Genomic DNA, 13219 nt, shown 5'->3' on the forward strand with positions numbered 1-13219 from the left:
TCAAAACTGGCTTTTTTTTCTTTAGCGTTTGTCTATGTTCCTGCACGAGAATGGCGCTGCTGATAAGCCAAAGAACAATGACATTCGCACAACCCCCACCCGATTTTTTTTCTTTTAGTTTACGAGCTGAACAGTCCTGAGTAATTAGCTCCCGTTTTATTTATTATCATTTCTAGCGTTATTATCATTGAGTCCCATTAGTTTGCAGGTCTTCCTAATGTTGTAGCTGTTGTGGTCGGGGCCTTATCTACTGGTCATCAGTCAGTGACAGTGGAGGAGAAAAAGGAGGCTGCTGTGCAAAAGGACAGTTGGTGTAAAAGCTGCTGCTCAAGCTCAGGGAGTAGTGAAGGTATCGCTGATGAAAAGATGGCTGATGAGATTTGTGCTTCATTACAATTGTTGAGAAGAGAGGAACAGACGAGCAGGATAAGAAAGGCGCGGGAGTGGAATCTGTTTGTGGCTTGGCTGCATGCTGCTAATAAAAGATGAGAGATTGCGCTTTGCTGCGTGTCGGAACAGGAAATGGTTTGATAGAATTAATGAACTACAGCCAAGGTTACAATCAACCAACGGGGTTTTGTTTTCTTGTTGGTGGTCGTAATAGGAGTCCGGTAAACAACACTGTGAAATGTGTTGATTTGTACGCTGTGTGCAAAAACGTCAAAAGACGAGGAAAAAAAAGCAGACTTGCGTTGAATGCAAATGAGTCAATATGCGTGTGTGTGTTTGTGCGTGAGCCTCAGAGATTGGAATCATTTTGATGTTTCACTGATCATCTGCAATGGGATCAGTTTCCTGACTTTTTAAAATTAATTTGCACATTTTTAATCACCGAGTTACCTGGAATCACACGTTGCCATGGCGACCGATTTTCAGAAGAAATGACAAACAAACAAAAAACTTTAGGAAACACACTGGCTGCACCGTCGGTAGCATGCAAACAGATGCACGATGAGGGAACGCGCACACACGCACAGGCGCACGCACACGCCTATATACAGACAGGAATAAATGGAATAGCTTGCCAGGACTGATAGCATGAAATTGTGTTTCCAAATATAACACCGTGTCATTGGTGAGGGTGTGTGTGTGCGTGGGTGTGAGCCAATATCAGTTTGAGTGTGTTGTAAGATTTCAGAAAGCATGTTATTTTCCAATCTCCCGTGTGGGGGCACTATTGCAACATGCACAGACGTTCATGCGGTTTGGACCCGTGCGCGCGCACGCACGGGTCTTTTTTAATTAAAACAGTGGTGGTCAAACAATGACGTGACAAACTTTTTCTGGCAGCGCACACATGCACATATTTAAATGCACATACGGTCATTTGAGTTGCGGGGACAATTATTCAGATGATGACACTGATGAAAAGTGAGTTCCAGAGATGCACAGGGGCCTGAATGAGTGCATGTGATCTTTACGAAATAAATCAGACAATGAAGAGTGCACTCTGCCAAGAACGCGAGGATGAAAAGGAAGTGAGACGGAATGAGGAATTTAATAAAATCTAGATCATCAGTTCACTGCGGCACGATGCCTAATGTCATTGTCGGTTGTAATAAAGACAGTACTGTAGGCCATACATTATATCGTATTAAAGCTAATACTTTGATGATGGTAGTTAGTGCGATTAAAGTCTACCCACCCCTGTTCAAATGCCAAGTTACGGGTGGTCTAAAAAAAAAAAAAGAGACCTAGATACATCATTTCAAAACTTTTTACACCATGAATGTGACCTGTACAACCTGATTAAAAAAGCATGAGCTTCACACAAATGTCTTTACACAAAGACATGTTTTAATTGAATTTAAAAAAAAACTGAATGCCAAATGCTTATGCGGAATGCATAAAATAGTTTTATGCATCAAACTTGATAGTATGATTTTGAGGAATCATTGATTTTTGTGTGCCCCCCCCACCTCCCAAAAAAACCCCTAACAAACAAACAAATAGTGATTAACTATACGCTAATGTGACGGTTTCTTTCTTTGGTCATGATTTTGAGAAAAGAGTCTTTTTTCTTTCTTTTTAACGTCACTGTTGATTTCTTTTACTTTGCTCGCTCTACTCGATGTTGAAACCTTCTCCAATAGCAAAACCATTTACTATTCCGAGTACTTGCTTCGTCGATGCGCCAAAACGCTAGATGATGATGATGATGATGATGATGCTCAAGGGCAACATGATGTTGAGCATGCAAGACCCATCTGACAGTTCCACAGCTCAACTACAGACAAAATTAACCCTATATTACATTGTACATAGTGTAGTAAGTCTATTTCCTGAGGCTGTGTCTGCCTCTAACCTCTATCTGTCTCCATATTTCATTTAGAGCCCCCACCACCGCCACCTCTTTTCGCAGTCCCCACTCACTCTCCCTCTTTTTTTCACTCATTCTCCAATCACTGTGAAATTGCAAGGCGGCTGGTCGGGGTCTTTTTCTGACAGAGAAATGTGGTTGAGATCAGAATCACACATTTCTACCTTCTTTACCCAATTTAAATGATTTTGCAGCTTCACAGGCATGCGTGCGCGCACACACACATACACACACACATATGCAAACATACACACACACACACACACACACACACACACACACACACACGCACACATAGTGATTGGCATGTGTGTGTTTTGTTTTCAGCCCCAGCTGGAGTGAAGGGCGTTTCCCTCCAGCAGGCTCACCTTTTCCGCGTTTACCAATCATGCCATGTATTAAGGACTGCCAAACTGCCTAGTCTCTTGTCAGATTATTGACATTGCTTGCTGTTGTGCTTCAAGTTTTGTTTTGTAGACCTAACGATATCTTTCATAGTCGCTCTAATTTTGTCATCAAAACTTTTTATTTTCGTTGTTCCATTTTGCTAGCACTTTTTGTTTTCTGCGTTGTTTTTTTTCCTGGCTCCTTGAGACCAGCGATTTCGGTTTGTACTTGGTTGGTGTGCTTTTCTGTAATGAAAATGTTTGTTGTAGCACTTTGTCTGAGCCTGCATTCCAGGAATCCAAAGCATTGTTCGGTTCGGTTCAAGACGTGACTGAATAACCCAACCACCATGGATTCCGCAGACTCAGTGAAATTTAGGGAAGCTTTGCCCAGCCAAAGACAACTGGTGGGTCAGTAGGAAACCACGTGACGCGGTTACCCTGTTGGCTCTCCAGTTTGAAAAATTTAGACCATGTTGAGCAGTGGGGCACCCATTGGACAAAACTGAACATTGTTATGGAATCTTCTATCGTGCCGCCTTTCTTTCCAGAACGCTTGCAGATGGTGACTTTTGTCTCCTCTGGATACCATGCAGTTCCACAATCAACAAATCACAGAGCCAAATCATCTGTCTTTTAAAAAAAAGCAATTTTCTTTTTGTGTGAGCATTCTGAAATCTTGGGAAGTTGATCATGTGAAGGTGGTACACTGGGTGACCCTCAACTACCTCTTCCGTGCACCACATTTACTCCTTGACTCTTTACGCTGAACTGCCAGCCCACAGTGAATGGAGCCCCCTCCTTCCTCCAAGGGTTCAGGGGCACATTCAGAAGAAGTTTCGCAATTACCTGCTTCAAGTTCGACTCTTCACCCGCCTCATCATTCCAACTGCAGGGAGTGTCACCAAGGTGAGCCATGGCTGTTAAGTGACTTCTGGATGAATCTTGGGGTACGTCAAAATCATTCAACTTCCTTACGAGTTAACATTTTTAATGTTTTATGTCTTTCACACAAATCTTATCTTTTAGACCAGTGGTGGGCAAACTACGGCCCGCGGGCTGAATCCGGCCCGTTGGTCTTTCTAATCCGGCCCGCCGAAGGTTGGTCCACAATTAAGGTTCGATGTGAATGATTGCATTCATTTCAATTGGACTTGTAATGACAGACATTTCACCGCCAGGTGGCGCATTGACTTGAAGTTGCAGAACACGGGGGGGGCGGGGCAATCTTTTCGACCACCTAGTACCTCTGTATCGCTCTACTTCTACTGGTCTGATCACAACCCATCTGCAGCGATGCACAGGCTAAAATAGGTCATCAACAACACTTTTGCCATTTAAAAAAAGTATATTAATACCGTACTTTCATGCTTTTGTTCTGTTGATGTTTGATATGGACTGTCAACAAATGCAGTTTTTTTTTTAATGTACCATAGCTCGTGCTGACCTGGCCCTTCTGTCAAATTTTAAAAGTCAATGCGGCCCCCGAGCCAAAAAGTTTGCCCACCCCTGTTTTAGACTCATTAAAACTTAGAAGACAATGATGGCAGCACAATTTTAGCCATGGTGGAATTTAAATAAAAACATCAATACTTGATGCCCCAACTCCAAAACGTTTATAGTTAGGGTTACTGGCCACAAAATGATGCCAAAGCACTACTTTAATATTAGCCAGGGTGTTGGCTGATCTAATAGAAGCTCATTATTCAATGACTTAGACATGGTTTCTTCGTAACAAGACACCACATGTTGCCAAAGCACGACTTTTATATTAGCTTTGCCACCATCTTGTGGCATTGCAGGGTGTTCCAGAGCACAAAAACTGAACGGCAGAAAGTTCTAAAACAATTTGCAAATCACAAATCGACACTTATATGCAGGCTTTGACATGCTTTTAAGATTTGAAAAGTACAATTAATTGAATGGTGGTCCCCTTAACTGATCAAAAGCAAGAAATTGATTGATGCACGATAATGAATGAATGATATTGAACAACTTCATGTCAATATTTTAAATCATATGGATGGAAGGAAAACTTCTCTGTTAGTTGCAGCACATATATTTTATGTAAAATAATTGCTGTGGCCATCAAATCTGCATATCTTTGTATTTTAACACCCATATTGCATTTTGCGTTAAATTAGAGGACTATTACGTCAGAAATTTGTTAGATTAAAAAAATAATTTGCACTCAATGTGTGGCATCATCATTCCAGTTTGAAGCTGAATGAGTGAAGGACACTTGCACAACTGTTATGGTGATAAAGTCAGTGTTGTGTGTGTGTGTTGTGTGTGTGTGTGTCTGGCTTTGTCTTTTTCTTTGCGTCATTGCGAATGAAATGCTTCCTTCATTAATCGGGTTCTGTATGTCATTCAAATAAAACGACGTTAAAAAGAAATAAGGCGCAAAGCTTGAGGAATGGACCAGTGGCAAAATCACTTTGAGGGAAAGGGTGTGAACAATTGAAATTGCTTCCCCTGTCATGGCCAATCATTGTCAAGAAGATTCACTGCCACCTACTCACTCACTCAGTCACACACGCATTCGCGCACATGTTCTTCAGTCTTCACGTTAACTACTGGTCTTTTCAAGCTGATATTAAAAAAGTGTCCGACGTGGTAAAGGGTGGCCGTGATGAATTGATTTTTATACAAATTTTTTGAATATCGAATTTTACATTTCCTGTGTTTTTACATTGGTTTTCCTTGTTTTATTGAGGTTAGGTTGCATCATAGCTGGTCTTCAAGCATTAATTTTTATGATTGTTCAAGCAATTTTTTTTTGTCGCTCATCGCAATTTTTGCACACAAATAAAACCTTTCACCAAAATGGCAAAACATCCCAGCTGTCTTGCAACAGCAAATACGTCTTACTGAACTAGTCAATCCTTTGTAAAAATTCGATTTTTGTATTGACATGTCCGAGAAGTCATTGTTTATCATCCCATCCTCAGTCATGATTCCACACACTAAAATGCAGTCAGTAAAAAGTAGTGTGGGGAAAATGAAGCTTCAGATTTGCTTCATGGACCAGTCATATATTTTTACTCCTCTCGATACTTGTTTTTTTAAATTTTTTTTTACATAGACTATACACTGATGACATTCAGTAATTCTGTTTCTTACTTGCCTCCTTCCTAAACCTTCTTGTCCTCCCCCTCAGCTTGCTTCTTCACCTCCACGTCGCCTTCCTCGGCCTCTTCAAATTCTCACACTTCTCACTCTTCCTGCGCCCTTCACTGTACTCCACACACCGACAGCTTACCTATGCCTTATTTATAGTGCTCAGGCTGATTGCAAAGTGACCTAATTATCTAAAACAGTTTTCTCCTGTTACAGTGAGACGAGACAGAATAGCATCAATAATGGCTGTAAATGTGTAGTTTTGCAGGGAGCGTGTTGATCATTTGGAAATTGGGTGTAAAGCAGCGAGTTGTGTGTTACAAACTCAGTACAAAGCCATGTTTGTGCTGTTAGTTCTATGAGTGCTTTTGTGGTAGAAATTGTGCGACAAGAATCATCGTTCGAGAATAAAAATTAATAATAATAATGGCTTTCACTTGGCAGCAAGCAGCAGAGAAGAGCACAATTAATTCAGGTCTATCTAATTTCGATGTAAATAGGGTGCAGCAGATGTTAACAAAAATGGAAGAGAGCAAATTTTTGAGCTGAAGGAATGTTCATTAATATAGTAGCACTTTTTACATAGAGAGCTCATAAAGTGCTTTACACAGTTATAATGTGCAAAAAAAAGCACTTTATGCATTCCTTTAGTCTTTTTATTGAATGTATTGCAATGTGAATGAAGTGAGGCGCCTCAGGCAGGCAAATCAAGCCCATCAGTTAGTGTGTGTAGTAATTCGTGAAATTAACTATTGAAATTTAGTGTGGTGTAAAACTCCTGCCTCTCTCGTGTACTAGGTACATGAATAGGCTGAGCAAACAATTAGGAACACCTCTCAAATAGAGGACACGATAACTAGAGCCACGTAAATATCTATCCATCTATTTTCTGAAACTGTTTAACCCTCATGATAGTGCTGAGATATCGACTGACGAATGAAGGTACACCGTGTGCCCGAATTAACTTCCAGAGCAGCAAGTAATATTTACTTTGAAGACGTCAATACTGCACTGCACCAAACAGATCTGAATCTTGTATGCATGTGATGCACTTCTGTGTTATCACCATGAAGAGTGAATGTTGTACCTAGCTTAAGCACCGGAGATGCGAAAAGAGGTGCAGGGCCCGAGGGCAGTCGCCTACAGGCACGTCGCCTCCCTGGAGTCAAGCTATAGACGCTATAGAACGTCTGAAGCGACAGTTGCAATGTAAGGAGGAAAACAAGTCCCCAGATGCTAAGTCTCGAATTGCCTCATGCATTTAAATAGTGTATTTTTTGCACAGGTGGGCGCATCAGTTGCCCATCACTCATTCTTCCTTCGACAGCGGCTGGGACACCTGTCCGTTATCGTCAGTCCGTCATTATTTCAAGGGGAACCAAACTGTATTGGTCAGTCCATCCCTACGTCATTGTGATTCTCACCGCGCTTTCCTCACCGTTATTTTATGGACCCACTTCGGTTGCAAACACATGCACAGTTTTACTTGGATGTCTTGCGAATCCACAGCATGTTTGCGAAACATTTGCAAGCATTTGTAAACGGTCACAGTTTTATTGATTGGTGACTGGTGGAGACATGTCTATGGTTACCATGGTTACAATACACGGTAACCCATTTGTGTATTTTGCGCTCAGTGAGATATCAGGATCTATCTCCAACTTTGATCATCATGCCAGGGGAAACAAGGCACAAAGAGGAAGGCAATGAGGAGGTTGGGCCCACAGATTTGCCTGCTACTCTAAAACTTGGCAAAAGGTCCCAAAGGTTCCCAAACAGCGGCAAAGGAGTGCCAAATAGTTGCTAATCTTCACAATACTGTTCCAAATGACTGCTAATAGTCGCCATCTGTCTTTCAGAAACACTTTCCCAAACATTTGTGCCAAATGTCGCTAATGACAGAGGCTAGCCTTTAATTTTCACCAACATTCATCAGAAAAGCTGACGAATCCAACATTTGCTACCTTCGCAAGCATGCTTTCAAAAATTATCTTCAAACATGGACAATATAATTCGCAACGACACAAACTTGAAAGACTTCCTTCACTGTTTAATCATCATAACAGAAAACAAACCAATATTTGGTGGTCAAATCAATGTGTTTGGCACTGGACTTTCACGTCCACCCCTTTTGTTTCTTGATTTGTGAACAGACATGATGCACTCAGAACCTTCATGGCCCCTTTTATGAGGTGTGATTTGATGTGGTTTGTTGCAAATTACAAATGAACTTAGACCACCGGGCATTCCCTGAATTCTCGGGGTCAATTAGCGAAACTAATCAGCTGCACACCGGTCGGCCTTTCTCTGTCAGAGCGATAACATATACAACCGGGCAGACAAAGCAACAGGTCTCGGTGTGATACATAAATATAAAAAAGAGCGCAAGCCTCTCGGTGGAGGTAATGAATAGATCCTCTGATTTATGTGTTACTTCACAATCAAAGCATTAACTGAAATATGCAGCACCTCCGACCAATTTTCAATTTTCTCAGCCAACCCTGTAAGATGATAAAGTCTCTTTCATTTGGCACCTGCTGCTCTCGGGCTCCAAAGTCACAATGACAAGTGACAAAAACACATTGACTGCCGTCACACGGCACGGAGGGAAATAAGACCAAAAAAAAAAGATGACTTGGAAACGTGTCTTCACTTCTCATCACTGCAGGACAGATATGATAGATTAAAGTAGATCCGTCCTCAGTCTATCCGCTGATTCATTTTCGACACACAGTTGCAGATCAACGGGGTCAGAAATGCAAGTGAACATAATTTAAGGCTAGAAGCCATGCAAAGAAAATTAAAGACATCAAGTAAAATCAAACAACGTCCGCGTACCTACGCATCAAAATTGGTAATTACACACACTCACTGGCTCAACATTATTTACAGCCGCATAATCAAATGAGCTCCAATAAATATTTTGCCTACTGCATAATGAGTTTTTAAATTTTATTCTTATTTTTTCATCTTATTAAGCTACAGCAGAGAGGATCTGCACTGTAGCTTAACACCAGTGCAAACTACCATTACTAATATGTTTTTTCTAATTCAGCTCTTTCCGGCCCAGAAATCCAAATTAATTATCAACAAAGTATTGTGATTTGGGGAGTAAAATATTCACCATGAGTAGATACCCTTTCTAAATCACTATCATAAATCAATTTTCATTATTTACTATTTATCGTCATTCGGGTCACAAGTATACTGCAGCATATCGTTGGCATTGGGCTGAAACCTCCTATGTCACAATTTGACAAATTCAAATTTTTTCAGAAATATATACTATTGGCAAGTCCATACATGTGGGTGTTATTTATTTTGTTTTATTTTTAAAGTGTTGAAAATAGCTTCATCTTTTTGCTAATGCAATGCTAACGGTTGAACAAATGTGATATTTTTGGGGTGTTCTGAAAAACTCTCACCACATGATCACTCAAGTCACCGTACCGTAGTAAAAGGTTAGTGTTTGGTCCAAAGGTTATTTTCAGAGGATATACTTCTGAATTCAAGCCAAGAGACAGTTGTGAGTAGCAGCGAGGAAGAGAGACACACACTTTGAAGAAAGTCTGCAACTTTTGTGATTGGCTCACAGACTGTAGACGGCAGACATTTTTCCCCGATATAAATTCGCCACTGATTTTACTTCCTCATGTTTCGCTCTGTCTCTCTGCAAAAGGTGTCCCCCCCCCCCTTTTTTGCTGCCATGTTTAATATCCAGCATCATACAGCTCAGGTGAACAGCGAAAATAAGTGATAAAAGGACAGAGGAGTGTAGGAGAGTGGAAGATGAGAGCAGACTCAGGAGGCTCTGCCCTGAAGGAATTCCTTCATTCGCTGTCGCATGCGCACACATATGCGACGAGGGAGCGAGATAGCAAAATATAATTCCGCCATTCTGCCAACTGCGCAGGCTGCCAAAATGATAATCCTGCCCCAAACCCCGCAATGATGCAAAAATGCACTGCTAGTTTCCAGTTTAGGTGACAGGCCAGTTCAATAAGTACATAATAGCATTTCAGTGTTTCCCCAAGATATGGTTTCTGGTTGTGTGAAAGGCCCCCCGGGAAAACAAAACAAAAATACGTAGATGTGTTACTAAACTCGCCATTGAAAGAGAGGATGGAATTCTGGGACGGTGAACCATGTGCCAATATCGTGAAATAAACATCTAATTAAACCTGAAGCAGCAAAGGTTTTAATCGGTGCTGATTTTATCATGGGACAGATGCACCCAACCAGATAATGACTTCCAGGCTGACTCACTCCTGCTTATACATTTGTTTACAAGTATTTAAAGACTCATCACCTTCATGATAACTTCCTGATAATCTTCACATCTGATAAAGGAGCTTCAAGGATGACATCTTTTCTCTTATGTAAGAGACACCTGCACAATCTTTGAAATATGATGAACAACTTTTTTCACCTCTTCTCCACACTTCAATACCTCACTTGAAAAAACGATTTGCGAGACTGGTGTTTTCTGCATCTCCCATGTTCTATTTGAAACAGTTGTTGACAGTCACCAGAACTTAAATTACTCACCCATATTTTCTGCTGATGAGAGTAGGGCTGGGGCCTCATGTATTCTGAGTGAAGAGATTTGGATCCGGGCGGGCTGGTGGTCCAGTGGTTAGCGCGTCGACCTCACAGTGCAGAGGTTCGATCCCAACCGGTTCAACTGGCAAGCGCCTCCTGTCCGAAGAAGGCTGGGATAGGCTTCAGCACCCCCTGCGACCCTTGTGAGGATAAAGCGGTTCAGAAAATGGATGGATGGATGGAGATTTTGATCCAAGTACGCCCACACTCGTGGCCGGGGCGAAGGCCATTGTACTCCCAAATGTTTCATCCATTCCATCCATTTTCCGAACCGCTTGATCCTCACAAGGGTCACGGGGGGTGCTGGAGCCTATCCCAGCTGTCTTCGGGCAGTAGGCGGGGGACACCCTGAATCAGTTGCCAGCCAATCGCACCCAAATGTTTCAATACAATTAAAATAGAGGAAAACCATTATGAGTCTGTAAAAATGACCAGTTTTACTGTGTAGCTGATCATATGTTGGATGGTGAAACTGAATGCAGGGGGTGGTTATTATGCAAATTAGCCCCAAAGTTATATAAGAGTGGGTCAGAAGTGCAGAATGGCTCGCTTCTGAGGGATAGGCAGATAACAACGATTGACTCGGCTGTTTAATTTCACACTTGATTGGCGGGCAGTCACTCCAAAGAGCCAACTATTTGTATACAGTCAAACGAGAAAAAAAAAGCAGTTTTCCTATTTTTTTTCCCCCGACTGTGAAATCTGATCATGGCAAAGCAAAATCATTAGTTTTGACAAGGTACTGTTGCTAGTCATCTATTTCCTGTTTATTTTTCAAAAAACTCGAATGAAGTAAGTACAATGCCAGTCGGGCATGATGTACTGTATACTGTGACAAATGTTGCCACACTGGTACGACTTCTCCTTTTCTAATTTTGTGCTCAATTCTACAAAACGATTTCAAATGAGATTTCTTTGTGCTAAGGCACAAATCTCACCTTTTGTTGTCAGTCAGGAAATAAACTTTTGCATGATGCCCAATAAAGCAAAGTGAGATGTCCTTTTGTCTTTCAGTTGACTTAGACTTGTAAAATATTCCATTTTTTAAAAACTGTTATTATGCTGTTACGTGATTCATACGGGGTAATACATTTTCGTGTCTGCTGTCAAGGAATTCATTGAGGCTGAGTTAAACCCAAAAAGTGAATGTTCTCCATGGTTGCTCTGGCATGAAATTAAAAAATTCTACATGTGTCATGCAGCGTCTCTTACATGTTTTATCCCCACTACAATCTAAAATGTGTGCCAGATCCAACTTGATCTCCAGCAAATCTCACCGTAGCTCTTATCGCAGTAATTGGAGAAGCTGCTTTACGGCTGTTTCATTAATCAACGTGCACCGCTCCAAGTGTATACATTTTCTTTTAATTTTACGTTGTTGAAGTATTCTTGTCCATTTAGTTTCATTGCTTATCCTAAGTCACTATTTCCTTTTAAGAGTCTTTTCGACTGGAGTGTTCAGTGGTTGCACTCAGAAAGCAGGTTGTTAGTGTCTGTGCTACAAATAAATATATCTAAATATAGTTTCACCGTGCTGTTCTATATTTCCGAGCAGGCTGACTGCTCAGACAGATAGAACCTTTTTACTTGTTTATCGTCTCTCAATTTCTTACTGAATTGATTTGTGGGTCTGAAAGTACAGGACATGATCAACCTGGCAGTAACTGGGGTAACCTGCCTTTGGTTGGCATTTCTTTCCACGTTTTGGAATAAAATTATAATATCTGTATAGATCGAGGAAGCCAATAGGAAAATGACTGCTGAACCGTTCACAACCTTCACTGAAGTTACACGCATAGTTTAACCCTTTCAGGGACAGCGGTTATGATGGTGGACGGCTTATCATGTTATCAGGTTACAAGGTGCATGAAAGGGTAAAGATTTCGAGATGACATTTCATTATTTTAGCAAAACCAATGGCCGCTTTATGTGCCCAGCGCAAGCGTAACATGCATTCTGACTGTGTAGACAGGCGTAGCTCGAAAAGGGGTGTTATCGCCGTTGTAGGAGCGATTCCAGCTGGCTTCTTTCCCAGCAAATGGAAGCGGCTCCCCTCAACCTTTTCCCTTCAGCGCTGTAGACGTGCGCAAACTAAGCGCTGTAGACGTGCGCAAACTACGGTATATGGTGGCAGGACTTGCTGGAGTCCAGGCAGGAGATTGGCGCCCAGAATACAGTTAAAAGGGACTTCAAGCGCTTCTCTACTTGATGATGTAAAGTTGCCCACTGTGAACTACTGGGCAATTGGAGACCGCCTTCCACGCCGATCGTGCATTCGTATGCGACAGCCCTAACACCACTCATAATTGTGCCGCGGTAAGGGGAGTGCTTTTAAAACTAAAGTAATGATGATGATTAATCCAATGTATTGATTTGTACAATGATTTATGGAAATTAATGCACACTGTTGTCATATCTATGAATGAAATACAATGATATCCACCACACATCCACAGAACTGCATTTAAATTCTAATCCGCCGCACGCCAGAAAGCCAAAAAGCCGCAGCGCGGTCGGCCAAATTTCCAAACACGCTAAACTAGACTTGCCCTGGCATAAAAGATGCCGAAAGTTTTTATGCTGAAAATAAAGCCCCATACGTTGAGGCCTAGATATGTGCGGCCACAAAGGTCTGTAAATCTCTTTAACATTATGTATTTCCATTATAATGGTTTGATAAAAGACCAAGAACTTCATCTTTGTAATGGTTCTGACTTCAGTTGTGCTAGGTGTGAAATTTGTGACACTGTGTGAAGAGGATAGAACACCTGAGAGAGGCGCAATCATG

This window comes from Hippocampus guttulatus, chromosome 3 (genome assembly GCF_054856545.1).
Source record: "Hippocampus guttulatus isolate MCC_2025c chromosome 3, RoL_Hgut_1.0, whole genome shotgun sequence".
NCBI lineage: Eukaryota > Metazoa > Chordata > Actinopteri > Syngnathiformes > Syngnathidae > Hippocampus > Hippocampus guttulatus.